This window comes from Piliocolobus tephrosceles, chromosome 13 (assembly GCF_002776525.5).
Source record: "Piliocolobus tephrosceles isolate RC106 chromosome 13, ASM277652v3, whole genome shotgun sequence".
NCBI classification, from domain to species: domain Eukaryota; kingdom Metazoa; phylum Chordata; class Mammalia; order Primates; family Cercopithecidae; genus Piliocolobus; species Piliocolobus tephrosceles.
In genome coordinates this window covers 85,352,525-85,380,187 of record NC_045446.1, presented here as the reverse complement: position 1 = coordinate 85,380,187, position 27,663 = coordinate 85,352,525, and the positions used below count along the sequence as shown (strand labels likewise).

Here is a 27,663-nt window from a genome sequence, read left to right as displayed (position 1 = left end):
TCCTTCCTATCATCACTCTAGGATGAAAGAGTGGTTTTTCCCTAAAGTTGTATTTTTCTTCCTCCTACTTCCAACTCTGGTCAAGCCTTAGGTGGAAATCAGGCTGAGAAAACTATGCACTGATGCCTCCAGGCTTGGGCTTTGAGAGGCTAAAGTTCAAGCTAAAGGAATTTTGGAAGTCTTCTCTCAATAGCCTGCTTGCAAGTCTTCCCGGTCTTGCAGCACAATCCTATTTTTTAATGTCAGAAATGGAATTTTAATTCAATGTTTATCTTTTTATGGCTACTCCAGCAAGTCCTAACTTTCTCCCAAGTAGATGGATGTTGGAGAGTGGACCAAGGCAAGAGATAAAATAACATTTTTAATATAAAAAGTATTACTCCTATTATAATTACTCAAGAACAATGGCAACAGTCCATTAACCTTAATTTTTCTTATAAGGAAGAAAGAAAAATACATCATTACTCAATGATGTTGGAGGGTCCCAGAATTTTCCCAATGGTGTTTCATAAAAGACTGACTTCAAAGGAATTTAGGGCTTGGAGCTAGCTGCTTTGGGCTACAGTCCCAGAGCCCCTACAGATACGTGGTTGGTTTCCCTTTCAAGACAGAGAAAAGAGAGATAGAGAAGATGCTATGCTATAGATTCAAACCCAGACCATCTTTCTCTAGGATCAGTGACCCCACTGGACACATCTTTAGGTTCATGCTGGCTGCCATGGTAACTCCTGGCTACACATTTCCATATTCTAACCAGACTGATGGATACTATGCAGGCAATTTATTATTTTTCTAAAATTTCAACCTTTGTTTTAGATACAAAGGTTACATGTGCAGGTTTGTTATATGGGTATACTGCACCCGGATTGTGGGCATAGTACCCAACAGGCAGTTTTTCAACTCACGCCCCTCTCTCCAAATCCCTTCTCTAGCAGTCCTCAGTATTTATTTTTCCTGTGTTTATGTCATGTTTGCTCAATGTTCAGCTCTCACTTTTTTTTTTTTTTTTTGAGACGGAGTCTCGCTCTGTCGCCCAGGCTGGAGTGCAGTGGCCGGTTCTCAGCTCACTGCGAGCTCCGCCTCCCGGGTTCCCGCCATTCTCCTGCCTCAGCCTCCTGAGGAGCTGGGACTACAGGCGCCCGCCACCTCGCCTGGCTAGTTTTTCGTATTTTTTTAGTAGAGACGGGGTTTCACCGTGTTAGCCAGGATGGTCTCGATCTCCTGACCTCGTGATCCGCCCGTCTCGGCCTCCCAAAGTGCTGGGATTACAGGCTTGAGCCACCGCGCCCGGCCTCAGCTCTCACTTATAATTGAGAACCTGTGGTATTTGGTTTTCTATTCCTGCATTAATTCCCTTAGAATTGTGGCCCCCAGCTCCATCCATGTTGCTGCAAAGGACATGATTTCATTCCTTTTTATGGCTATGTAGTATTCCTTGTGTATATGTACCACATTTTCTTTATCCAGTCCACGTTGAGGGACACCTAGGTTGATTCCACGTCTTTGCTATTGTGAATAGTGTGGTGATGAACATATGGGTGCACGTGTCTATTTGGTAGAATGATCTATTTTCCTTTGGGTATATATCCAGTAATGGGGTTGCTATGTCAAACTGTATCTCTATTTTAAGTTCTTTGAGAAATCTCCAAACTGCTTACAGTGGCTCATTCCTGTAATCCCAGCACATTGGGAGGACAAGGCAGGAGAATTGCTTGAGGCCAGGAGTTCAAGTGTAGGTAACTTATGTTTCCAACAGAGGCAGCCCCAATTTTATAGATCCCAAAGCTTATACAATTTGCAGGGTCCTCTTTAAGAAAAGAAATAGACAATTACAAGTACAAAATTAGGTATAGTTGTGAATATCCATTTAGAATCAGAAAAAATTACAACAAATAGCAAGTTGAAAAAAAGCCTGACAAATACCATAAGTATCACAACATTTCAAAAGCATACTAGTTTTATTAATTATATTCTGAATACACCCTCCATCATAATTTTTTCTATATTGTTCCCTGCATACTCTGTAACTGACTCTTCATGGCATAACAGTTGGGTAATATTATTCTTTATAGAAAGAACAGAAAAATAGTTCATCCTTTCCTATAGCAGACTTTGTTTAGGAGAGTTTGGGGGAGGGGGAACATACAGGTGGGAGGACTCAAGGTCGTATGGTTAGAAAACGTGTTTTTTGGCATGGAAGTATCTGGAGCATAGAAGAGATATGAGGAAGACACTGTAAATAAATACATTTATCCCACTCAATGCAAAATAAAAGTATCCCCAACTCAGTTTCTACAAAATGCCTGTGGCCACTCCAACACACCTGACTAAAGAGGATGGGTGATGGAAGGAATGTCAGAGTGGAAAAGGAAAATATTCTTAATCTGTTGGAACTATGATATCTTACTTTTTGCAAATTTTTGAAAAATCATGGCCATGGGAACATATTTCATGGTCTTGGAAAGGACCTGTGTAAGTGAAAGGCTTTGGCTTTGAGCTTCCTCATCTTCCTTCAAACCCATTGCTCTCTGAAAATATATTTGATGTATCCAATCTGTGCTCAGTTTCCTGATTCTTAATTCAGTATCCACTTCAGGTGTTACTCCTTTAGGACGTCTTTTCTGATCCTCAAAGCACGGATGGGTTTTGTCATGGAGACTTTGAACAGGATCCTTTCCATGGTCACAATGTACTGAAATTTACCCTTATCACCCCTAAATTTTACTCCATCCCTACTCCTCCAGGGATCAAAATATTTGAGGGCAGGGGTCACATTTTATTCATCATTGTATTCTCATCATTTAACACACAGTTTGGCATACTGGAGATGCTAAAAAGGATCTGATAAATTTATAAAAGGAACAATGATTTGGGAGAAAAGGCATCTACTCCAGTGATTCCTAAGGAAGAACTCACTTCTTGGCAAAGGGTCACCCAATAGGAACAAATATTCTTAAAATACAGTAATTCCTTCTCTATGATGGTTCTCCATTTCCTTCTTTCCAGACCTCCTTCTCTAACTATGTCTGATAGGGATGAAAGTATTCCTATAAAGTGACAAGTATATAAAACTTGCAACTGTCCTAGCAGGAGTCTTTTAAACAAAAATTTTAAGCATGTAACCTCTTCCTGTCTACTACTATGAATCACAGAGAGAAACAAATTGTAGTGTTGGAATGAAAAATTTGAATTCCATCCTTGTATAATCTACATTAGATCCTAACCTGTTACTTTCACCTTTTAATTTCTAATTCTTAGAAGATCAGCTTCACCTGCCATTGTGCTAACATATTTTTGAAGACTCTAAATATAATTAGGGAGATGGAATAGTATATTAATGCTGCAAATCTCTGGAATCAGAGATTTGGATTAAAAACAAAAGTATGGTTTCATTTTATATTATCTGGGAGCAGAAACTGGGAGGCTGTGGAGTAGAAGACCAGAGTCAGCCCTTCTCACTAATGACACTTCTCACCACATGTCATAGCAGGCAAATATTAGTATCCTCTATGCTGACAACACTCCAAGACATTCTCAAATGTCTCTGGACTGATTTTGAAAGAGTCCTTTTGTTCTTGATATATTTTCACGGTTAATGACAGCTTATGGGAGGATGTCCATGGCCAACTTTGACTTTTAATGACAAATAAAAGCACAAAAGGGAAGAAGGTTTTGTAAACAAAGCACAAAAGGGGGAAATTTTAAAGTGTAGTGATTTGAAGTCAGAGGACCTGAGTGTGGATCTTGATTGTGTCACCGAAGGCCAATTTCTGAGCTCGAATTTCCTTATCTATAAAATTTTCATAATAAAAATACCTCATGAGGTTGTGAAAATTGTCAGATAATGAAGGTAAAGGGTGATTTGTAAAGTATAAAGGGCAAAAAAAGTTGGCTCTGATTTATCATGTAATATTTTGTACTACGTATTACACATCCAGAAAAACTAGGTAAAGGTTTCTTTGAAAGTTCTTATTATTTAGAAAATGGAATCGTTTTGTGAGATGAAAGAAGTCTGATGCGTCCTGAACTGATTAAGACCAAGTATATCCAGGAGGGTGCCTCCAATTAATTTAAAAAAAAAAAAAAAAAGGTCTTTCAGAGATGAAAGTGATTGAGTTTATATGCAACACTCACCAAATGCCCTTAAAGTAAAAATGGGCATACATTTTTAGAAGTCTGTCAGAAACAAATTGAGGGATAAATTAGATCTATTTAACTTTATCAGAAATCTGTGCAAAGTGGATAGATGAAATAAACAAGAGTTATATGTTTCTTGTTGGCCATCAACATGTTATTTGTTGTTGATACAATAACATAGTAAACTTAATGTGGTTTCTTTGTCTAAAGGGAACAGCTTATCTTTTGTTTGGAACACAGAAGCAAGCTGAGTCCTGATCTATGTTATTTCAGTGTCTGGTTGATTTGTACTTGAGGTTTCCGGAGCAAAAGCTTTGTTACTAAATACCTGGCAGGATCTCACTGCCGTGGCTAGTGATCAAAAGGTGGAGTAAAATCTCCTGTTTGGTATTGAGAAGATTAATTCAGAATTGCCTTTGCTCTCATGATACATAATTCAGTTAAAGAAATAATTATTGAGACCTACTATGTGCCAGGCATTGTTCTAGGTTCTGAAAGTATAAAGATGAATGAAGAATGTGCTTCTAATTTTGCTATTAATTTTGTTCTTGTACTGTAATTTTCTTCTGCCCCTGTGGCCCTCCTTTCTTTTATTCAACCTTGCAGCCTTCCTTCACTACTTCATGAAGGGAAGACCAGAGCTGGAAAACAGGGAGAAAAAAGTTAGCCCCTGAATTTTAGAAAAGAAGATCTCAGAGGAATGGAAGGGAACTTGGAATCAACAGCAGAAGAGCCTACACTGGAAGCTCCATCCATCCTTCGCCTGCTAGATTGGTGGTTTTATTCTATTAATGTTTCTTGAAAACTACAATAATATATAGAGCATTTCTGATTGTCTGGCTGATTGATGCCACCTCTGTCCTAAGACTGTGCTCTATCTTTATAGACTGGTATGGATAACTCTTTCAACATGCCAGGACACAGATAAACTTCTGAGTTGGAAGGAAGGACTCTCTAGGGAAATGGTGGTGATCTAGAAAATATAGAAAAACTACTCTCTCCTCCATATCTAGTGTCTTTTTTATTCTTGCACTCATGATAGCCCAGCTACAGAGCTAGGGACTGCATTTTATCAACTGCTGTATAGCCAGGTAAATCCATGTGTTAGGAGGTGAGTAGTTGTGCCAGTTGGGGGTTTTGATATGGACTTGGAACATTGGACATGTATTTCTTCATCCGTCTTTCCCTTTCCCACAGGCTGTAACACCAACTTGGCAAGACCCAGACTGAGGATGGCAGAGCAATAGAATGAGGAAACCTAGGTTCTTGGAGCAGATCATCTCCTCCAATTGCACAACTCACTGCTGGACTTAACTTCTCTTTAACTTAAGTCATTGTAATTTTTGGCCTTATTTTTTTTATGGAGTAAAATAGCTTTTACCCAAAAAACAGAAAGAAAAGCCCACTTCACCAATATATGGGTAGGAATGAATGGAAGCAGCTTGAGGTCTCTCCTTAGAAGTACTGATAGTTTATTAAGGGAAAGACGCATGGGAACAGAAGAGAGAGCCATCTGTCATGGCTGAAAAGTGAGAAGACAGGTAACACGACAGATCCAGAGGGCACAGGGTCAGGGTAAGGCTGGTTAACTGAGACCCAGTGTCTATGTCTCTTGTACAGTTCTGGGCAAACATTGACAAATTCATGCTGCTTGGACTTTCTTTTTATTACATGGGCCTTTCATTAGCACTCTTTCTTCCGACAAGACAGTGTAATTGATTAGATATGAATGCAATTTATGCATGCCCCATTGCCACACAAGATTATATGATTACTCATGGATGTTCTCAAACAATTTTAGTCACAGAGTTGAGCCCATTTTTTTTCATTCTCAGAAGGTAATCGAATTTCCATGTTCTTGCAATGGAAAAACTAGTTTTTTAAAGTGCTGGTGGTTTTATCATCCAAAACTAAATCTCAGGGCTGAGTATTGTTGTTGGCAGAGCATGAGAACATGCTCAGTCATAAGAAAATGGAGCATTTCTTGTGTGAAAAATGCAGCACACTCTTAATCCCCCTTTTCACCCTCTCTATTACCCCAGCATTGAATAGCTATGATGATACATTTGGCTGGTGGTTAAATCTTTGTGCATGATGATGTTCTGAGGTTTGATCCAGCCAAATTCAGAGGCAGCCCACTGGCCTGTGAGAAATTTTTACTTTTTTACTACAAGCAACTTCAATTACTTAGCAGTCAAATGATGGCACCGAATGCCCCATTCTCTATGCAAGTTTTTAAAAACAAACTCAAAATAAACCTAAAGGGAATTATAAGTGTTCGAAGTTTCACTCTCAATCCTTACTTATCACTGGATTTTGAGCCAGTTTACTAACACAAGCTCCCTTACTTGCCTCTATTTTCTGTACTAACTTTAAAAACAAACAGGCCGAGTGTGGTGGCTGGAGCCTGTAATCCCAGCACTTTGGGAGGCTGAGGCGGGCAGATCACAAGGTCAGGAGTACAAGACCAGCCTGGCCAACAGAGTGAAACCCTGTCTCTACTAAAAATACAAAGAATTAGCCAGGTGTGGTGGTGGGTTCCTGTAGTCCCAGCTAGTCTGGAGGCTGAGGCAGTAGAATCGCTTGAACCTGAGAGGCAGAGGTTGCAGTGAGCTGAGATTGTGCCACTGCACTCCAGCCTGGGCAACAGAGCGAGACTCCATCTCAAAAACAAAACAAAACAAAAAACAAAACAAACAAACTTTTTTACTTAGAAATAATTATAGTTTCACAGCAAGTTGCAGAGACAGTACAGAGAGGTCCCTTGTCTCCTTCACCCATTTCCTTCCACTGGCTATATTTTACATAATGATACTACAGTATCAAAGCGAGAAAGTTGACAGTGGTGTTGTGTGTGTGTGCAGTTCTATGCCATTTTATCACCTGTAGATTCATGTGACCACCACTCGGATCAAGACACACATAACATCACCACAAAATCCTCTTGGACTACCCTTTTATAGTTTCCTCCACTCACCTCTTCCCACCTTCCTTAAACCTTGACAACTACTAATCTATCTATATAAATGGAATCATAAACCATTTACATTTGATATACTTATTGATATGTTAGGGCTCAAGACAGCTATTTTATTTCTTTGTTCTTTCTGTTTTTTACTTCTCTATTCTTTCTCCTGCCTTCCTACGGATTACTTGAACAGGTTTTAGAATTCCATTTTGATTTATCTGTAGCATTTTTTACGTATCTTTTGATACAGATTTTTTGGTGGTTGCTGTAAGCATGATATTGTACACATGTAACTTATCAAAGTCAACTGATGTCAACACTTTACCAGTTTGAATAAAGCATAGAACTCTTACCTGCTTTTAACTACCTTTTACCCTCTCCTGTTTACAACGTAATTGCCTTAAATATTTTTCTACCTACACTGACAACCACATAAAAATTGTTATAATTTTTGCTTTAATCATCAAGCACAATTTAGAAAACTCAAGAGAAGGAAGACTGTTGAATTTATTACTATTTTTAGATCTTTTTGTTTTTTCTTCTTCCTTCCAGATGTTGAAGATTCTTTTAAAAAGTCCTTTCCTTTCTGTTTCAAGAACTTCCTTTAGCCATTCTTTTGAAATAAGTCTATGGTGACAAATCCTTTTAGTTTTTATTTCTCTGGGAAAGTTTTATTTCCTTTGCATTTAGAAGTATATTTTCACTAGATATAAAATTCTGTACTGACAATTCTTTTATCTCAGCACTTGAAAAATATCCTAATTCCTTCTGTCTCCCATAGTTTCTGATGAGAAATCCATTGTCATTGGAATTACTTTTCTCCTATAGATAACATGTCATTTCTCTGTCTGTGCTTTCAATACTCTCGCCTTGACTTTGGTTTTCGAAAGTTTGAGTGTGATGTGTCTTGATGGATTTCTTTGAATTTATCCTGTTTGGAATATTCTCAGCTTCTTGAGTCTGTAAGTTCAAGTCTTTCCCCAAATTTGGGAAATATTCAGCCATTATTTCTTTGAATACTGTTTTATTCCTACCATCTTCCTCCTTTTCCTGTGTCCTGTGACAAATGTTAGGTCTTCTGTTATAGATCCACAGGTCTCCAAGCGTCTGTTTATTTTTCCCTCCTTATTTTCTCTCTGTTGTTCAGATTGGGTAATTTCTATTGTCCTACCTTCAAGCTCATTCTTTCCTTTGTCCTCTCCATTATTCTGTTGAACCTATCCATTGAGTTTTTATCTTGGTTATAACATTTTTTAGTTCTAAGATTTCAGTTTGGCTTACTTTATACCCTCTGTTTCTTTACTGAGACTTTCAATTTTTTTCAGTTGTTGCAAGCATGTTCATAATTGCTCACTGAAGCATTTTTATGATGATTGCTTTAGATTGCCTTTCAGATAAGTCCAACGACTGTGTCATCTCAGTGTTGGTGTATGTTGGTTTATTTTTCTCATTCAAATTAAGACTTTATTGGTGTTTTGTATAATGTGTGATTTTTTCAATTCAAATCTGGACATTTTTAGTACTTTGTTATAAACTTCTGTATCTTAGTTAAACCTTTATCTTCAGCAAGCTTCTTCTGACATTGCTCTGGGAGGGAAAGTGGTGGGGTGGGCATGGGGGGGCACTTCCTCATCATTGTCAGGTGGGAATGAAATTCTAAGTCCTTCCTCTCACACTATCCTAGATGGGAAAGGTAGAAATGCTTTGTCACTGCCAGATGTAGTCTCCATGTAACCTCCACTAATACTGTGGTGGGGTTTAGGGGAAGGTGTCTCATTGTCATGGGATGGAAATGAAAGTCTGAGCTCCCTACTCTGTCTTCTCTGATACTACAGGATGGGAGGTGGTTTACGAGTGCCATGTTACAGATAAGCAAGGGTGGAAATCCTGGCTGCCCCTCCACCTTTGCTGATGAGGGTGAGGCTGTGTGTTTTCTCTATGGTGTTTGACTAGGAGAGGATGGATTTTGTCTAGAAGTTTTCTGTCTAGCTAGGCTGTTCCTTTAGCTAGAGAGAGCATGCTTTTCTTGGAGTTTTTGTTGTTTCTCCCATTGGCATTTCCAGGCTGCTAGCTTCTTGGTTTCATGTCCAGGATACATAAGACAAAAAGAAAACCCAAGAAATTCGCCATGTTAGATCTCCGGTTTCAGGTCCCTAGCCAGTCTGCTATCTTTGCCCCACCTTTGAGCCTTCGCATGTTTATTTTATACATAATGTCTCGAGTTTTTGCTTGTATTTAGCAGGAGGAATATAGAGAAGTATATATATCCACTCACTTGGTTTTTATCCTTAGTATTTTCAGAGCTAATAATAACAATAATGACTGCTGTTTTTATTGCTGTTTACATGACCAGCATCATGTTAATTTATTTAACTATGACAGTAATCTTATAAGGAAGGTACAGTAATTACTAGTGCCATTTGATACATGAAGAAACTGAAACTCAGAAATAATTCATGTAAACATTTAGAACAGTGCCTAGCGCACATACTAATAAATACTAGGGAATATTATTATTGTTAATTACATTTTTAGCATTGTTAACTTGTCTGAAGGACCTAACTAATAGCAATAGAGTTAGAATTCCACCCCAGGACAGTCTAAACTTGTAAACTGTAGGCAGTAATTTCTCTCAGTTTGACTGAAACCATTGGGATTGCTCAGTATCTACTGCATGTCACATTATATCTTTACACGTCTCACTTATTTTACCACCACTGTTTTCTTTTTGGTTTTTTGTTTTGTTCTGTTTCTGTTTCTTTGTTTGTTTGAGATGGAGCCTCACTCTGTCACCCAGGCTGGAGTGCAATGGTGCATTCTGGGCTCACTACAACCTCCACCTCCCAAGTTCAAGTGATTCTCCTGCCTCAGCCTCCCGAGTAGCTGGGATTACAGGTGTGCACAAGCACGCCTGGCTAATTTTTGTATTTTTAGTAGAGACATGGTTTCACCATGTTGGCCAGACTGGTCTGGAACTCCTGACCTCAGGTGATCTGCCGGCCTTGGCCTCCCAAATTGCTGGGATTACAGGTATGAACTAGTATGCCCAGTTCTTTTCTTTATCTATAGCTACAGTTTTTAAATTTCCTTCCACTTATAACCTAATAATAAAATAGCTAATGTTTATGTAATATGTATGTGAAGGACAAAGTGCTCTTACATTAATTACATTTAATATTTATTTCAAACTTCATTACAACTTCAGAGGTGGGTATTATTAATTATCACACTACTTTAAAACTGAAATTCAGGGACAGGCCAAAAATCACATGGTTAGGAAGGGGCTGAGATACAACTCAAGCCCAGTGCTACTTCCACCATCCTGTGGTGCATCCGTAGCCCACATCTCACTTTCATGTCTTCCCTGTAGCTCTCTGTGCTCATAGCTTACCTCTCTTTGGATCTCCTGCCAGAATATAAAGGACTTGGGGGAGAGAAGTTGGGGGGAGTTGGGGGAAGGTCCTGCAGATAAAATGGTGCCTCTAGAATTATAGATCCCTTCTGAGGGCTGTTGATCCATTAAAGATGTGTTGGAAATTCTGCCATATAGTAGCACATTGCCTTAGTCCATCTGTGTTGCTATAAAAGAACACTTAAGAATGGATAATTTATTAAGAAAAAAGAGGTTTGTTTGGCTTATGGTTCTGCAGACTGTACAAGAAGCATGACACCAGCATCTGGTTTTGATGAGAATTTGAGGCTGCTTCCACTCATGGTGAAAGGCAAAATGGAGCCAGCATGTGGAAAGATCATATTGCAAAAGAGGAAGCAAGAGAGAGGAGGAGGTAGGTGTCAGGCTCTTTAGAACAACTAGCTCCTGGGAGAACTAATAGAGTGATAATTCACTCCTCTTTCCCCCTGGTGGGGGGTACTAATCTGTTCATGAGGTATGTATTCTCATGACCCAAACGCCTCCTCTTAAACCTCATCTCTAACACTGGGGATCAAATTTTAACGTGCAGTTTAGAGGGTCAGGTATCCAAACTATAGCACACACCTTTCTCCTTTTGCCTGTATCTTCCATGGAGTCATGTTTTGATGTATATCGAGGAATGGAATGGTTGGTAGCATGGAGCACAGATAGATGGCTTAGAAACAAATTAGACATGTAGGGGGTTGTTGCAACAGATTTCATTCAAGAGAGAAACTACAAAGGCAGAGACAGTTGAGATCAAGAACAGGGCATTAGAAGGATATTTAGAAGACATATTTGACCCTGTGTGTGTGTGTATGTGTGTGTGGTGTGTCTGTGTATGTGTGTGTATTTGAAAGAGAAAGTTAGAGAAGAGGGGTCATTAATAACAGTGATGCTGCCAGCTTTCTGATTAGAAAAACTGGATAGGTCATTTTGTTTACAATCAAGGTTAAGGAAAAATAAAAGTTTCAGGGAGGATGGTGTCATGCATGGTAGAATGCTAAAGAGCAGACAAAAAAATAGATTGTATCAATGTAATTGGATTTGAAAATTAGAAGGTAATTAATGGCTTTGGAAAAATAGCTGTCATAGATAGAGAGAGACGTGAGCAGAATAGTGGAGTGGGATGGTTAAGCTGATAAATTATTTGAAAATGAGAAGTAGAGAGACCATTTATGCAGTGACACTGTGGAAAAGTCATGGAATTTGAAGAACCAATTCCAAAACCTGGTACTGCTTATTTGCTTGGTATGTGGCCTTTGGCAAATCACTTTACCCATTTGAGTCTGTCTCCTAGAAGATGAGCAACAGTTCACTCTATTCCTTCCCCTGTGATTTATTTCCTCATTGTGTGTCAGTGAGTAAAACTATGCCATAAAATTGATGCTTTTTTTTTTCTTTTTAAAATTGATTCCCCTGGCCCCTCACCACCATTCAAACAAAGGCATCTTCCAGTCTAAATCAAGTGAAATTTATTTGAAATTTGGTAGAATGATGGCTAAATGTTGTAAAAATATATGAAACTATTATGGTTATACATGGAGAGGCTGCACATCAATAAAACCTTATTTCTAATTATCACATGAGTGACAGATTAAACTTGTCATTCAAAAAGTTAATGCACATAATTAGTAGATGTATATAAAACTGTAATGTATTTTCTTCTTTGGCACCTGTTGAAATGCTTTTTAAAAGCATTTGTGATTTCTTCAAAAAATATTAAATGAATAGATGTTTTTTCTCGCATTTTTTTAAATATTAAACTTTACTGAGTACTAACAATGTGAATATTATACAACTATTTATTTTATATAAGTAACATGTACAGAAATACGGGATCAGCTCCCATTTAATTTCAGGTCAAGATATTAAATAGGGACTATATTTGATATTTCTTCTACATCCCTTTTCAATGTAATTCAATAATAAAAATTACCACAATTTATTTTTAATATTCACCAAAACCTTGGGAACAGACTTAAATTGTCTCCATTTTAACAGGCAAGAAACCAAGCTTTAAAAAACAGCAAAACAAATTTAAATGTCCACTGCATGGAAACACATACCATGCTCATGGATGGGTCAAATCAATATTGTAAAAATGACTATATTACCAAAAGCAATCTACAAATTCAATGTAATTCCCATCAAAATACCACTGTCATTTCTTCCAGAGATAGAAAGAGAATCCTAAAATTTATATGGAACTAAAAAAGAGCCCGCATAGCCAAAGCAAGATGAAGCAAAAAGAACGAATCTGGAGGCATCACATTACCTGACATCAAACCATGATATAAGGTCATAGTCACCCAAGCAGCATGGTACTGGTATAAAAATAGGCACATAGACCAATGGAACAGAATAAAGAACCCAGAAATAAAGCCAAATACTTACAGTCAACTAATCTTTGACAAAGCAAACAAAAACATAAAGTGGGGAAAGGACACCCTATTCTACAAATTGCGCCGGGATAATTGGCAAGCCTCATCTAGGAAAATGAAACTGGATCCTCATCGCTCACCTTATAAAAAAATCAACTCAAGATGGATCAAGGATTTAAATCTAAGACCTGAAACTATATAAATTCTAGAAGATAACATCAGAAAAACCCTTCTAGACATTGGCTTAAGCAAAGACTTCATGATTAACACCCACAAAGCAAATGCAACAAAAACAAAGATAAATCGGTGAGACTTAATTAAACTAAAGAGTTTCTGCCCAGCAAAAGGAACAGTGAGCAGAGTAAACAGACACACCACAGAGTGGGAGAAAATCTTCACAACCTCTACATCTGATGAAGGACTAATATCCAGAATGTACCAGGAACTCAAACAAATTAGCAGGAAAAAGATAAACAATCCCATCAAAAAGTGGGCTAAGGGCAAGAATAGACTATTCTCAAAAGAAGATATACAAATGGCCAACAAATATGAAAAATGCTCACCATCACTAATGATCAGGGAAATGCAAATCAAAACCACAATGCAATACCACCTTACTCCTGTAAGAATGGCTATAATCAAATCATTAAAAAACAATTTTTTTTGGTGGGAATGCAGAGGAAAGGCAGCACTTCTACACTGCTGGTGGGAATGTAAACTAGTACAACCACTATGGAAAACAGTGTGGAGATTCCCTAAAGAACTAAAAGTAGAACTACAATTGGATCCAGCAATCCCACTACTGGGTATCTCCCAGAGGAAAATAAGTCGTTATAAGAAAAAGATACTTGTGCATGCATATTTGTAGCAGCACAATTCACAATTGCAAAAATATGGAACCAGCCCAATGCCCATCAATCAATGAGTGAACAAATTGTGATATATATATATATAGATAGATAGATAGATAGATAGATAGATAGATAGCTATATATCTGTGTGTGTGTGTGTATGATGGAATACTACTAAGCCATAAAAGGAACAAATTAATGGCATTTGCAGCTGGATGGAACAGAAGACTATTATTCTAAGTGAAGTAATTCAGGAATGGAAAAACCAAACATCTTATATTCTCACTCATAAGTGGGAAGTAATTCAGGAATGGAAAACCAAACATCTTATATTCTCACTCATAAGTGGGAACTGAGCTATGATAACTAACTCTTAGGAATCAAGTCTAGGTCTTCAACTAGCTTTCTGAAGACCTGATGGGCTAAGACTTGATTGGTGACAAGGATTTTGTTCTACTACCCAAAGCTTCACCCCTCTGTAGTGTTCACATCAGAAGCAACATTCAGAAATATTGGAATGTCTACTTGGAACCTGCAAGTCCCAACCTACTCACATTGCATTCTCCTAACCTTCCCCAGAAGTGACCCAATGTCTTCCAGGTCTGAGTGTGCACTTGAGTATGTGTAGCATTTTGATCCTGGGTTCCATTTTCCTCTTGAAGCTAAAAAAAAGTACAGAATTCTGAATAAAGGATGTTCTTGCAAGCATTCCAGAAAACAGGGCTGGAACTGGCTTGGAGACTATTTACCCGAGATAATAAATAGAAGGAAGAGATCTAGATTCTGTAACCAGTGCTCAGTGTTTTATACTAATAGGAGGGGGAGGGGTGGGAGTGGGCAAAGCAGTTCCACGGAGATTCCGAGGTTCCCAACTCTGCCAGAAAATTTTCTCTTCTTTTTGTCCAACTTTTCTGTTGGATTTGATGACGACAGGTAGCAAAGAACCCTGCTTGGTTAGTATTTGCCCTCCCCAGTGTCAAGAAACCATTTTGACCTCTCGATCTCTCAATGTCTCATTCTCAAATCTCAACTCAAAAGCTGAATCCTTTATGAAGGCTGCCTTGATTAACCCCAATTTGAATTATTTCCTCCTTTCTTGGTGCTCACATAGCACATTTCTTGGATATACTAAATCATCTATTTATCTCTCCTTTGGATTATGATTAAGCTTGACTGCTTTTTAATGGCTGAACTTGGGCAATTTGCTTAATCTCTCCTGCCTCTGTTTTCTTATTTGTAAATGGGAATAACAATTATTTTGCCAGGTTATTATGAAAGGCCTTGACTCAAATTGCAAATTTACCAGTTTCCAATTCTGCTTTGGAGATGTTATTTAATTTCTCTGTTATTTAATCCATTTCATTTATCTGTGAAATGAAAATAAAAGTTGCATCTACCACAGAGGTTCTTATGAAAACTGAGAAATAATCCACAAAAAGTAAAAAATAATAGCTGCTATCATTTTATTCTTGTTACTTTTGTTTTCTTGATCAGACTGTAAAATCTTAAAGGGGAAAAAATCTTATTCACCTTCTTATCATAGATAATCTTAGCTAATGACCAGTAAATTTGTAAGATGTGAATATTTTCTGTACTTCTTTTGTTTCAATTAGTTTATACTGTATGCAAGGCCTTTATCATGTTCAGCTTTGTATTGGAGTTTATTAATGGATCTTATCTTTCCTTCTCCTTTGCAAAGTGCTTTTTGAAACATTGCTCAAAAAATATCACGTAAGTAAATGGAAAAATACCATGTAAGTAAATGGAATAATACCAACACAATCAAAGGTTCTTCATAGCATAGAGTCAGGATATCTCTCTTGATAACTGACTAAAATGTTGCATTTAAGATGGACAAATTCAATTCGCCCTCTTGAGAAGTGATCCTTTAAAAAAATTGAAATCCTCAAAGAAGCAAATTATGAGCAGAAGCCCTTTTCTTGCATTACATGACATACGTCCTTATGTTGCACTGACTAGGCCATGTGCAAGCCACGTCTTGTGACCGCCATAGTCCCTGTCCTCTCCATCTAAAGAAACAAAGCAGGCAGTTAGAAACAGGTTTTTTTGTGGTGGTTGTTTCAAATGACATCATTCAGCTCCAGCACCAGGGATCTTCTGTCCTCATTTTTTCTGTGCTGAGAAGCTCTCTTGGCTCTCTCTTGACACTGGCACAACAGAGGCTGAGATTTGGGAGGGAGATTGAAAGGGCTGATATACCGCCAGCTCTAAAAACACATGACAGCAGAAAGCCAGGCTATTACTAATGCTGATCAACTCGGAGGCAATGCAATCAAAACCTTCAATTACACCTAGGTGATTTAATCAACTCCTTGTCAAACTCAGGCTGGAACTCCTCTGGTACTGTACAAATACAGTAATTACCATGCCAGCTTGCAATAAGATATCATTTCAGAGGATTAGAAAACACATTCTGTTGTCAATTACCAACAGCCAATTTATAGGCCCCGAAACAAGCAATATTTTTTAATTGCTGCCTTTGTGTCATTATCACAAAATTACTTCTGTTATGAGGCATTAAATCATCTCAGTGATGTTGGTAGTGGGGGCAGGGGGAAGATTAAAAAGTTTTCACTCTCTTCTTTCTTGATAAAATGGGAATAGAAGCATAAAACTTGTATCCCACTGTGTTGAATTTTGTAATGAAAAACAATCAAAAAACCCCAGAGATTCTCAACTACGCAAACAATCATAAACAAATCCTGAAGCTACGTGAGTAGATCAGAGAGCAGGAAGCCAGGAGTCAGATTTATTTTGACTTGTGCTTTTTCTGTATCCTGGCCTCATTTTTCCATTTGCCTATCTTCCAAGCTTTATTTTTTAGAGGTATTTCTTCCTTTTGAAAGTGTATTTCAGGTCTACCACCATACCACCCTGAACGCGCCCGATCTCGTCTGATCTTGGAAGCTAAGCAGGGTTGGGCCTGGTTAGTACTTGGATGAAAGTGGTTTCAGTTGATCCCAGATGTGGCAACTGTCACTGGAGATGTGCAGATTTGAATTCTTTCTACTTTATCCACCCCCTCCCAAGCCCATGTGTTCAGACCAGAGAATAACAGTGATTGGGCCTTGCCAGCTCCACTCAGCTCCTTCACAGTGCTCCTAGGATTCATCTTTTCCTGAGGCAAAGGGGACACCTGACCCACCCCTGCTGATTCCTTCAACCTACTCCATTCTAGCCCAAATATATCTTGCCTGAGTTAGTTGAAAATGGAGGCACTTTAATTTTACCAGACAGCAGAGTGTAGGAAAAATGTTGTTAGTATTTATTATTAGTATTATTGCTATTACTTACTACTAATAATAGCAAACACTCTACAGCACATACAATGTCCCAAACATTGTTCTAAATGCTTTCTAAATATTATATCAACCCTATAAAGTCCATATTATTATATTGTCATTTCACAAATGAGGAGCGATGCATTGAATGGTTGAAGTTTTTGACTGCAGTGATATAGTAGAAAGGACACTGGATGTGTCTCAGGAAGAATTGGACTTGAATCTCAACACTGCCACTTAGTAGTTGTGTCACAGTCAGCCAATTATATATCCCCTCTTAGCTTTCTTTATTTTCCTTATCTTTGAAAAGGAGAAAATAGTAATAATAATGTTTGTTAGGAATGTCATTCATTCTTTTACATGTTTTACATGTACTACATCATTTAATCATCATGATGACTCTATTGGGTAAAAACTACAGCTATTTTATAGATGATGAAGCTGAGGTATAGAGAAGTAAAGTAAGTTGGTCAAAGTTACACAGCAAGAAAGTGTTAGAGGTCCTAAGGTCCCTCTCTTAATCATTACCCTACACTGCCTCTTCAATGAGCCGTTCCCCCTCTAATATTGACTATCTCTTGTTAAGTCCTCTTTGTTAACATCCAGATATGGATCCCTAATTTCCTACTATGCATCACCACTTGGACAGTGTCCCAGCCATCTCCAAGTCCACATGTCCTAACTTGAAGTTGTTATTATCTTGTCCTCAAACCTGCTCAGTCTTCATTACTTTCTCTTTCCTGGAATGAATGCCTCCATCTTCCTGGTTGTCCAAGCCAACGACTTAAACATACTCCTTAGCCAATACCTCTCACTTGGATAATTGCTATGGTCGATGATTGGTACCTCTGATTCTAATCATGCCACTTTCAATTACACATAGATACCTCATCAGCCACTCTCTGCTCCTGGTCTATCAGTGAATTAAAAATTATCATCAAGATCAACTCTATCGTCTAAAGTCCTTGCAGACCACTTTACTTACTTACAAGCAATGGCTTTACCTTTTCTTCAAGCTTCTGCATTCTCCTTTCTGGTTTGATCTCACAAACCAAGATGGTATACTTTGGTTCCCCCAGGATTGTATACTTTTCCTCAGGGTCTGCTTTCCTCCCTTAAATTTAGGAGGCATTCAAAGGAGAAAAAATTCTCTGTGATCCACCGTATACTGTCTCGGCATATACTCTGACTTACTTAGACACTATCCAATTAGGGGTTGAAAGCATTAAAAAAGTAGGAAATTTCAAAGATTTGCATCAGAATGAATGAACCATAGAATTTCGAACCTGGAAAACATCATATAGCTCATCTGGTCAAACCCACTCATCTTTCAGAAGAGGAAAAATAACACTAAGGTTAGGCTGGGGTGAATGTGATAGGTGAAGTTAGTGGGATGTCAAAGTTCCTCAAAACCAAACGAACAAGTACATAGCAAGGAAGCTAAGTCCTAACTCCCTGCAGCTCACAGTCCAGGGCTCTGCTTTTGAGACACATCTTCTCTCAGTAAAGGCATAGATCACAGTGCTCTCTGCCTGACTATTGTTTCCTGGTCCTTTCCACGTGGAGAGTTATTTCCCAAATGGTATTCTTTGAGATACCCTATGGAAAGAAACAAAATGTCTTCCATGGCTAGGTATAATTGTTAAATTGCCTATAACATCCCCTTCTGAGAAAGACATATTGAACACTGGCATGTTAAAAATTGTGCAACATGGAACGATGTTAATTTTTTATACCCAATTTCTCAGACTTACGGACCATAGATTCCCCACTCTGTTTTGGGATTTAGCATTAATCAAAATCTCATGAAATTAAAATGAAAGAGAAGGTGATGGTTTAGTCACTAGTCACATTTCAGGTGTGCAGTAGCCACATGTGGTTGGTGACCACTCAATTGGACAATACAGACTTAGATAATTAAGCCAATTAAACTAATAGTTAAATGATAAAACTAATAGCACTATTTTGCTACTACTTCCATATAGTGATTTCGCCTATTCATAGCTCCTTCGATGCCAGGCCCCAAAGAAGGAATTATAATGGAAGATTATTCAGGCACTGTGCCATGCTGGAAATATTTTGGATAGAGCCTGTGGGTGAATCTTAAAACTGTAACAGGTAGAGCCCCAACAAACACATGGATCTGAGACATCCCTCCTGGGATATTTATGTTTAAAAGGAGTGTCTTGTCTGCTCACCCCCACTTCCTAGGATCTGCCCTGGTTACTGGTTGTGCAAATAGCTGGCTCCATCCGTCATGTTAATGCCATACCAAGGAGTTGGCAAGAGCAAAACATGCTACTTCTTGCCTCAGGATGATAGAGTTAGATTTGCCACTGTGGCATCTGGCCAGTTCTGTGAAGGATGCCCTTGAAAGTGCTCCTCCCCACAGAGAAGGAATGAAAGAGAACAAAAATAAATAGCACTAGGTGGACTCATAAAACTTGTCAAAATCTCTCAAGCATGGCATATTTGATGATTCATGGGGTTTACAAAGCATTACCAGATTAAAACAAGAAACGTCATGCAGAGCCGTCATTCTATGGCTTCAGAACCCTGCATGGCAAAAAAAAAAAACCCTAATATTGGAAGTGCTGGTTAGGGGAACTGTGTGTACCTTCCTCACCACCCACACCATTCTAAGGCAGGACAATGCTCATCAGCAGAGCAGTGATAATTACTGGTTCTCCTTTATTCTTTATCCAGAGACAAAGACTTTACATGCTCCCTCTGGAAATTTGTTGAGAAATAATTTGCTCAAATTTCTCTCCCTGAAGATTGAACCCATTTCCTCTCACGCAGTCATCAGCGGGAAGGGAGAAGCACAGATTCATCAGCCCACTTATTCTAACCGTTCACAATTTCAGAGACAGTTGTGATAAAGCAATTTTCCTAGGACTGTCTCTTTTCTGTGATTTTAATGTTAACCCCTTTATTCACACACAGTTAAAATACACTGCGTTTCCACTCTCTGCACATTCTCACTCAATACGATACCGCGCTTTTCTGATCTGTGACCAGCCATTGCACTTAATTAACCAGCAGAAAACAATAGGGCCTTTTCACACCCAGGCGCTGGACTGATATGATTCCTGGAGAGACAGATTAATCAACCCATGAATTCAGCCTAATCAGCTGCTAGAGAAAGACTTATCACTCTGATGATTCCATGGCTGCCACATGGAGAGTTTATTATTAATTTACAACTGCATCCCTGACTATGAAGTCAGTGGGTGAAGCCTCTTCTGTGATTGCAATGCCTACAGCCAAACCCTTCGCCCACAACCGTTTTTTACAATGTTATTTTAAAAAGATTTTCTATTTTCCTTTCCTTTTAACAAGTATTTATTGCATATCTACAATATGCCAGATACCTTCGTAGGCACTGGAGAGAAAATGATGAACAAAACAGAGTCTCTGCCATTGATTATAGCCTACTGAAGGACACAGAGAGTAACCAAAGATCACAAATCTATTATGCATATATACTAGGGGATTAGATCTAGTAAGGACTAGCAGTAGAGTAGAGATCAGGAAAAGCTTTCTTAAAGAAATAATGACTTAGCTGAGCTCTGAAGGAGAAGAAGCTAATTAAGTAAAGGGAACAGGTTTGCTGAAAGATGAAACAAACTGTGCAAAGGCCCTGTGGTGGGCAGTGGCAAGGTGCGATAATACAAGATCACTGAAGTCCACATGCAGTAAGGAAAGGGAGATACTGCAAGGCCTTTGAATCCCTCTTAAGGATTTTGGTCTTAAACCCATGAGTAATGTGAAGCCATTGACATTTTTTAGGCAATAGGAGGCCAGTGGAATGCTTTATATTAAAATAGAAACTGACCACGCCCTTTTTCAACTCCAAACTATTAATGACTTATTATAGCCCACATAATGAACTTTTATTACTGTACTATTAAAATCCTCTGTGTTCTGTCCCCAGACTTTTTCCCTGCCTCATATTCCCCGTTACTTTCCTACTTGCCTTCATACACAGTGGACCCTAGGTCTTAGCCATATTGTTCACTGAACTTGCCACATACCTCTGGAACTCTGTGCCTTTGCTTACGTTGTATCTTCAGCCCAAGATGAATGTACTGCATGCCCTTTGAAGGCAGAAATGATGTCTTATTCACACATATCCTTGGTGCCTAGAACAGAGCCAGATACATAACGGGATCTTAATAAATGTTGGCAGAACAGGTGAATTAATGAATGCCTTTACTGCTTCATTCACCTGTTGATATTCTGTCCATGTTTAAAAAGCCTAACTCCACATTTACCTCTCCCATAAAATCTTACCTTATTCTGTAAGTTGGAATAAATTAGTCCTATCTTGCTGCTGCCATAGGTCATTGTTTCTATTGGTTATACCACTGTTTTAACAATTACATCCTGTATGAAAGAACAGATGCAGGGAGACACAATCTGCAAACCCATCTCAAGAACTTTGCAAAGGTGGATACTTTGAATGAGGGTCCTTAGGCAACTAGAGAGAAAGTAATGTGGCTAGAGACTTTGAAACTGTCAGACAGGTCCTTTGATACTAGTGAGGTTCTATCTAATCTCACTAGTCTTCTTAACCTTGACCTAACTTGTGTCTGGTGAGATTAAGACATGTCAAAGTATATTTGGCAGGTTGGATGGATGACTCTGCCAACAATCTATTTGCATGAAGGACTATGAGAGAACTTAGCCCAAGGGAAAAGTCAGACTGACAAACGGCCTCTAAGGCACTAGAGGTAGAGAAGAGGGATAATTCTAAGAAGGTGATATTTCTCATAGGATTTATCTCCTGGCCCAGTCCTCATGGCTCCTTTCTGAGTTCTATGGGGTGCAGGTTGCGAGGGAGTGTCAGATACTCGGATAATTAGGAAGAGCTGTTTCATGGATGATTTGCAAGGCACAGGGGTATGGAAGCTTGCCGGGTGGCAGGACCAAGAGCTACAGAGGTCTGTATGCCTGAGGTTACACCTCTCTTAATTGTTCTGATCACCAACGAAAAGAGTCTAGCTCCAGACAGGCTGAGGTTGAGGGAACTTTTTAAGTTGGAGTACAGGCAATAAAAGATATGGGACGGCACCTAAATCTGTTTGATTATTACCTTGGGCCTGGTAGGGACCTTAACGTCTCCCATGACCGATGCTTTGTTATAACGTCGTTGAGAAAAAAAATCAATATCTGGTTGGCGCCAGTGTCTGCGTGGAATTTACAGGTTCCCACATTCTCCCATGTCTGCCTGAATTTTCTCTGAGTACTCCAGTTTCCTCCTACATCCCAAAGCTGTGCACATCAGGTTCACTGGTGCGTCTGAATGGTCCCAGTGTGAATGAGTGTGAGTGTGTGTGAGTGTGCCCTGTGAAGGAATAGTGTCCTGTCTGAGTTGGTTCCCATCTTGCACCCTGAGCTGCTGGATAGGCTCCAGTCACCTGCTACCCTGAACTGGAAAAATTGGGTAAATAATTGTCTCGCTTGTTTTTATCAATCTTTCTTAAATGTATATATAATTCACATTTATTTCAATGTTTAATATTAGAAGTCTTTTGGTCTTTACTTAGAAGTCCAGTGATGTTTTTGTGACCAAAACTATGTCATAGGAATTAACTCTTGCTTTTATCATTTAGCCTATGATACAATGGGTTTTGTTACATGTCATCTTACTTAAAGTTACAGTTTCCAAGAGCCTGTGGACGACATGAAGTGAGGACTTACTGTAACTGAGAGTCCCTGAAGGAGCTTCCTGCAATTTTCCTTATAAGGGTCTGTTAGCTGTAGTTACCATGTGATATCAGCTCAGTCCTTTCTCTTTGGCCCCAGTTCCCTTCTGTCCCCCATTGGCTGCTTGCAAAGCAAGAGGAAAAAGGTTTTCCACACCCATAGCCCATCTTAAGAATGCCAGTGTCTACATCTGGACTACTTCCTTTACACTCTCCCAAACCTCCCGATCGTCCAGGTGCTGGAGTGTTTCTAGAGTTAATTGTACCTGGGGCCTGAGGTAATGATATGGGGGGTGGGAATGGAGAATACTACTCTTTGTCACAATGTGTCACTCAGGCCCAGCAACAGCTATGCTTGAATTCAGTTGCATGATGAAATTTCTCTTGAACAGTTAAATCAGCTGCTCTTCTGACTTCTCTCCACATGAGGTTCAAAACCCCCAAAGTGAGCCAGAGAAAACTCCTTTTTGGGAGGGCTGTTATGTTGAGCCTGTGAATAATTACTCCTTACTTAATTTTTTTCTAGACTGTTATAACAATAGAACTATGGATTGTTCTTTATTGCTACATGGCATAAGAATCGAAGGAAAAGGCTCTGTGAGATTTCTTTCCCTAGAAAGGAGGTTTTTGGTCAAGCCATTATTAGGGTTTAATGGCTGAGTTCAACACGTGCTTTTAAGCTTAACAGTGTTATCCACCCTTGTTCATATATTGAAAACACACATACATGCATGTAAACACACGTGTGCGTGCACACGCACACACTATCTGGCTCTGCCTTGTACAGAGGAAGAATGGGCACAATTCTGTCCCCTTCATACTCTGCTTTCTTTCTCTCCTCTGCCATCTCTGACGCAGCCATAAAGTTCCTTTCTCTTTCTCAGGTATAAAAGAGTGGCTCTTTTTTGCACGTGTCTAAATAGTGACAAGTGGAAACTAGGGTAAGTATATGTTGGGTAGTGCTGCTTTTAAGTTCCTACTGATCCATACCAGATGCTCTGCACATACTTGTGTTTATGTGCATGTGTAAGGGGGAGGAGTGTCTATAGATGTTTGTTGAATTATGCATTATGGTTAGGAAATGGGTTAGGATGACTAAGAGTTGGGCAGATGTAGCTCAGTACAAAAGGCAATCTTTCACATCCTTCATAGTGTTTTTGGAGTTACAAAAGATATACTCCATAGGCAAAATCCCAGAACATTACGTGGCATAAAGCAGGTGGTCAATAAACATTATTTCCCTTTCCTTTTCTCTTTTAAATTTACTCTAACTTCAAGGATCTTGGGGTTTCTTTACCTTCTTAAAAAAAATAGCTCTCAAGAAAAAATATCTGATATTAATTCACATCTTTGTATGAATATGCACTACCAAGGCTCCCCCACTCTTGGTTTGCATTTTAAGTTCTATATAAAATTGCAGACTAGAGGACTTTATCTGGTGTTAAAGGAATTGTAGAAGTCAGAACAAAGCTGGAGTTATTTTGGGAACAGAAGGGCGCTTCCTCCATGTTTCTAAATTATGCCAATGTAAGTGTCTCCTTCTTCCCCCATGCATACAAAAAGGAATTCTTCTGATGTGTGATGAATATGAATGTTTATGTATGCATTCCATGTGGGAACAAGACCTAGACACCCGTGGACAGCAGCATGTGGCTTAAAAGCACGTGGTATGCATCTTCCTTTCTAGGCTAATAAATAGCTTGGCCATAATCCTTCTCACTAAGGAAAGAAATCTCACAGAGCCTTTTCTGTCCATCCTGCTGCCAAGCAGAAAGAAGAACAATTCAGAGTTATTTTATATAAATGGTTTCGAAAGCCAAAATAAGAATTTTTCATATTGCTTGCAGATTCAACATGTCAGTCCTTGAAAGAGTGAGCTTTCCATGAATTAATTAAAGATTGGAGTCACTTTTCAGTGAACTATCATACCTTTCCAAACATATTTGTAAAGGTTTCAAAACAATTATTATCTTAACGACTTTCTTATGTATTTTTCTTTCGGTAGGAACTGCTTTTATACAGGAAAATACCTTAGTAAATCACTGGGGTTGAGAGGTTGAAAGTGTGGTCCATGTGCACATAGACTAGCAGGAGACAATCAAAAGGAGAAGAAACAAAGAAAAAAGAAAGAAAGAGAGAAGGCATAATAAATCATCCATAGAAGTAGCTAAGATAGGAAAGGGGAAAGGGGAGGGTCTAGCAGCATGGTGGGAAGATCGTGTCCAAGTTGGAGGGTATCTAAAACTTTTTTAAGGGCAGATATAGCTGATAACAAAACTTCAGTTGTTTATGCTGCTTAATATTTATCTCTATGCCTTCACAAACCTTTAAAAAGGCCCACGTAAGTGGATTTTTTAAAAAATTAGAGAAAGAAGTCATGTTGCATACATGATTCAGAGTGAGGTCAGCTTAGGATTCATGAACTGAACTGAAATTGAGTGTAAATTGTTCAGCTCAAAGGTGGTCATGAGTGTATAAGGCCCCCGGGGATTTGCGGAAATCGTGGAAAGGCACTGAACTTTTCACAGAACACAGAATGGGGAAATCAAGTCAGTCGTATCTGATTACCTAAGTCATACCTTAAGTCATCATCCGAGTTACAAATCATTTGTGCAAAGTGAGGACCTCATTGGTGTTCTGAGTTCCTTGACCCTTAATTTGCATTGCCAGACTGAGTCTCAATGGTCTTCCAATAAATCTCAAGGAGGCTCTTAGAAGAGCAATTGTGATTTTTAAAAAATAGTCCATCTTATACATACTAGAAAAATGTGCCTTTGAATGAATTTCTCTGATTAAAATTTATTTTCCAAGTCTCCCGAGGTTAGCAAATGGTTCTCTTTCTTTCTGGCTCCTTTCAACTTTTACACACCACAAACAAATCAAGATCTGTCTCGTTCACTCCACAGATCCTTACACAAAGATTTTGAAAAAAGTAGGGGAGGAAAGGCAGTGAAAAGGGAAGCTGAGACGGACTTATTCCTGCTTGATTTCAAGATGAAAAGACTGTTCATCCCTGAAAATTCCACGGGGAATCAGAGGGAGGGAGAGAAACGAGTCCTTGTTTGTACTGAACTGTTCACAAATGTTGTATCATGGGGTCAGATTCACATACTGGGTAAACCTTAAAGAAAAAATTCCCAAGGGCTTCCATAGGATGTGAAAGCAGACCAAAAACTTTGTTACTTGTCTTTTTGTCCCGTGAGACCTACACACCAACAGTTTTAAAACAGAAGAGGATAGTTAGTACCTTTAAAGAGCCACTCCAGATGTCTAGGTTCAACTAAATTTGTCTACGAATCTCTATGGTTATTCATAGCTTCTTTTTCATAGCTTTAGGATTGTTTCAGATCCAGGAGAAATCATAGAAATGCGTACATGTTCCTACTAGTCTAATCCTATCCCCAAGGCCAAATAGGGTGGTGCAGTTTGAGTGGCTTATTTTTCATAGCTCCAGGAAGGACAAGTGAAGATTCAGGATGAAACAGAACTAAGACTGGCTAGGCTAGTGACAAATACTTAAATTACCTAAGTCATAGATTAACCAGTAAAAAATGATTTCTGCTTATAGATCATACCTGCCAGAACCAGATGATAATGATGGTGATGATGATAATAATGATGATGTCAATAGTTTTTGAGTATTTACTATATACCAGGTACTACTCAAAAGACTTGACATGTATTGTTTTATTAAATTCTCACAATAATCCTATTCTTCCTGTTGTAAAGATGAAGAAACAGAGGTTCAGTAAGTTCAATTAACTTGTTCAAGGTGTTACAGCTAGTAGATAAGCCTGGAATGTGAATCCAAAAGGGTCTGACTTGACCATTGTCCTACAGTGCCTCTCTATTAGTAACCCAAATCAGGCCTCCTAGTTGAAGTGGAAAATAAGGCTGGTGATAGAATAGACGGTGACTCTCAATAAAATGATGCATTATGTAAGGGAATAGGCAGCATTTCTGCATTTCATGAAAGTTCCTTCTCACAGTGGAGCAAGGATTCTCTTGTCCTTTCCATCTTTTGCCTGTCATCAAAACTGGCTGTCAAGTAAGAATTTAATGTACTCATTCAAAGTAGGCAAACTGTAATAAAAATGGTGAACTGGCTCATGACAAGATTTGGAATCTCCACAGGGAGCAAAATCTTGAGTCCAACAAATTAATCCACAGCAGCAGATTTGCAGTTAAGTGAGTAAAAGAGACATGTTTTCAACTTGGAATATGGGGAGTAGGTATGGGGGTGGCTTTTTCCTCCTCAAATCAACTCAGTAGGTGAGCTCTTCATGCAACTGAAAGTGCATTGTGAGTTGAAAACCTCTAAAATATATCAGTATACCCATTCTGAGCTTCCAGCAGGCTGACTTTAAAAATTGCTCAACTTCTTTGCTAAGAAGGCAAAGAATGATTTGGATATGCCTGGGTACTGTCCTGCCTCACAACCTCTACAAAGCAGCCTTTGAAATCTATTTGAAAGCATCAAAAAATGCCCTTCGGGGTACTAGGCCTGTTTATCTTGAAAAGTTCCTCTCAGACATCCTGGCAGGGGATGGGAAAATGGTTCAACCACTCACAGTTCTTATACCCTTGGAATTCTAGCATTTGTATTTGTTTGGGTCTATTCTGCTCTGGATGTCTTTCTTAACTGGACTTAAAGACCCTTTCTCACAAACCTGCTATCCTTTTTTTCTTCTTCTTTTAGTTTTTATAATGATTTGTTTGGTTTTAGGTCATCAGCCAGAGAAGGGATAAATGCCCTGTAAATTAAATATGCAGAGAATGCTTTCTTTCCTCATCTCCTCTAGCTCAAGAAAAATCTTCAATATTAAAAAAGAAAGAAAGAAAGAAAGAAAGAAAGAAAGAAAGAAAGAAAGAAAGAAAGAAAGAAAGAAAGAAAGAAA

The 27,663-nt window shown here is 38.7% G+C and overlaps 1 long non-coding RNA gene across 2 annotated transcripts in view; it reads left to right on the top strand.

The window, feature by feature from the left end:
- Positions 1-27,663, top strand: part of LOC111551606 — a 158,307-nt gene that overhangs the window by 122,602 nt on the left and 8,042 nt on the right. Inside the window, exon 1 of one of the 2 annotated variants that reach the window (XR_003307516.1) lies at positions 10,754-10,890. The exons of the other annotated variant lie outside the window; for it this stretch is intronic. This is a non-coding gene — a long non-coding RNA (uncharacterized LOC111551606). Of the gene's footprint in view, positions 1-10,753; positions 10,891-27,663 lie in introns of those variants that run through there. 2 annotated transcript variants of the gene reach the window in all.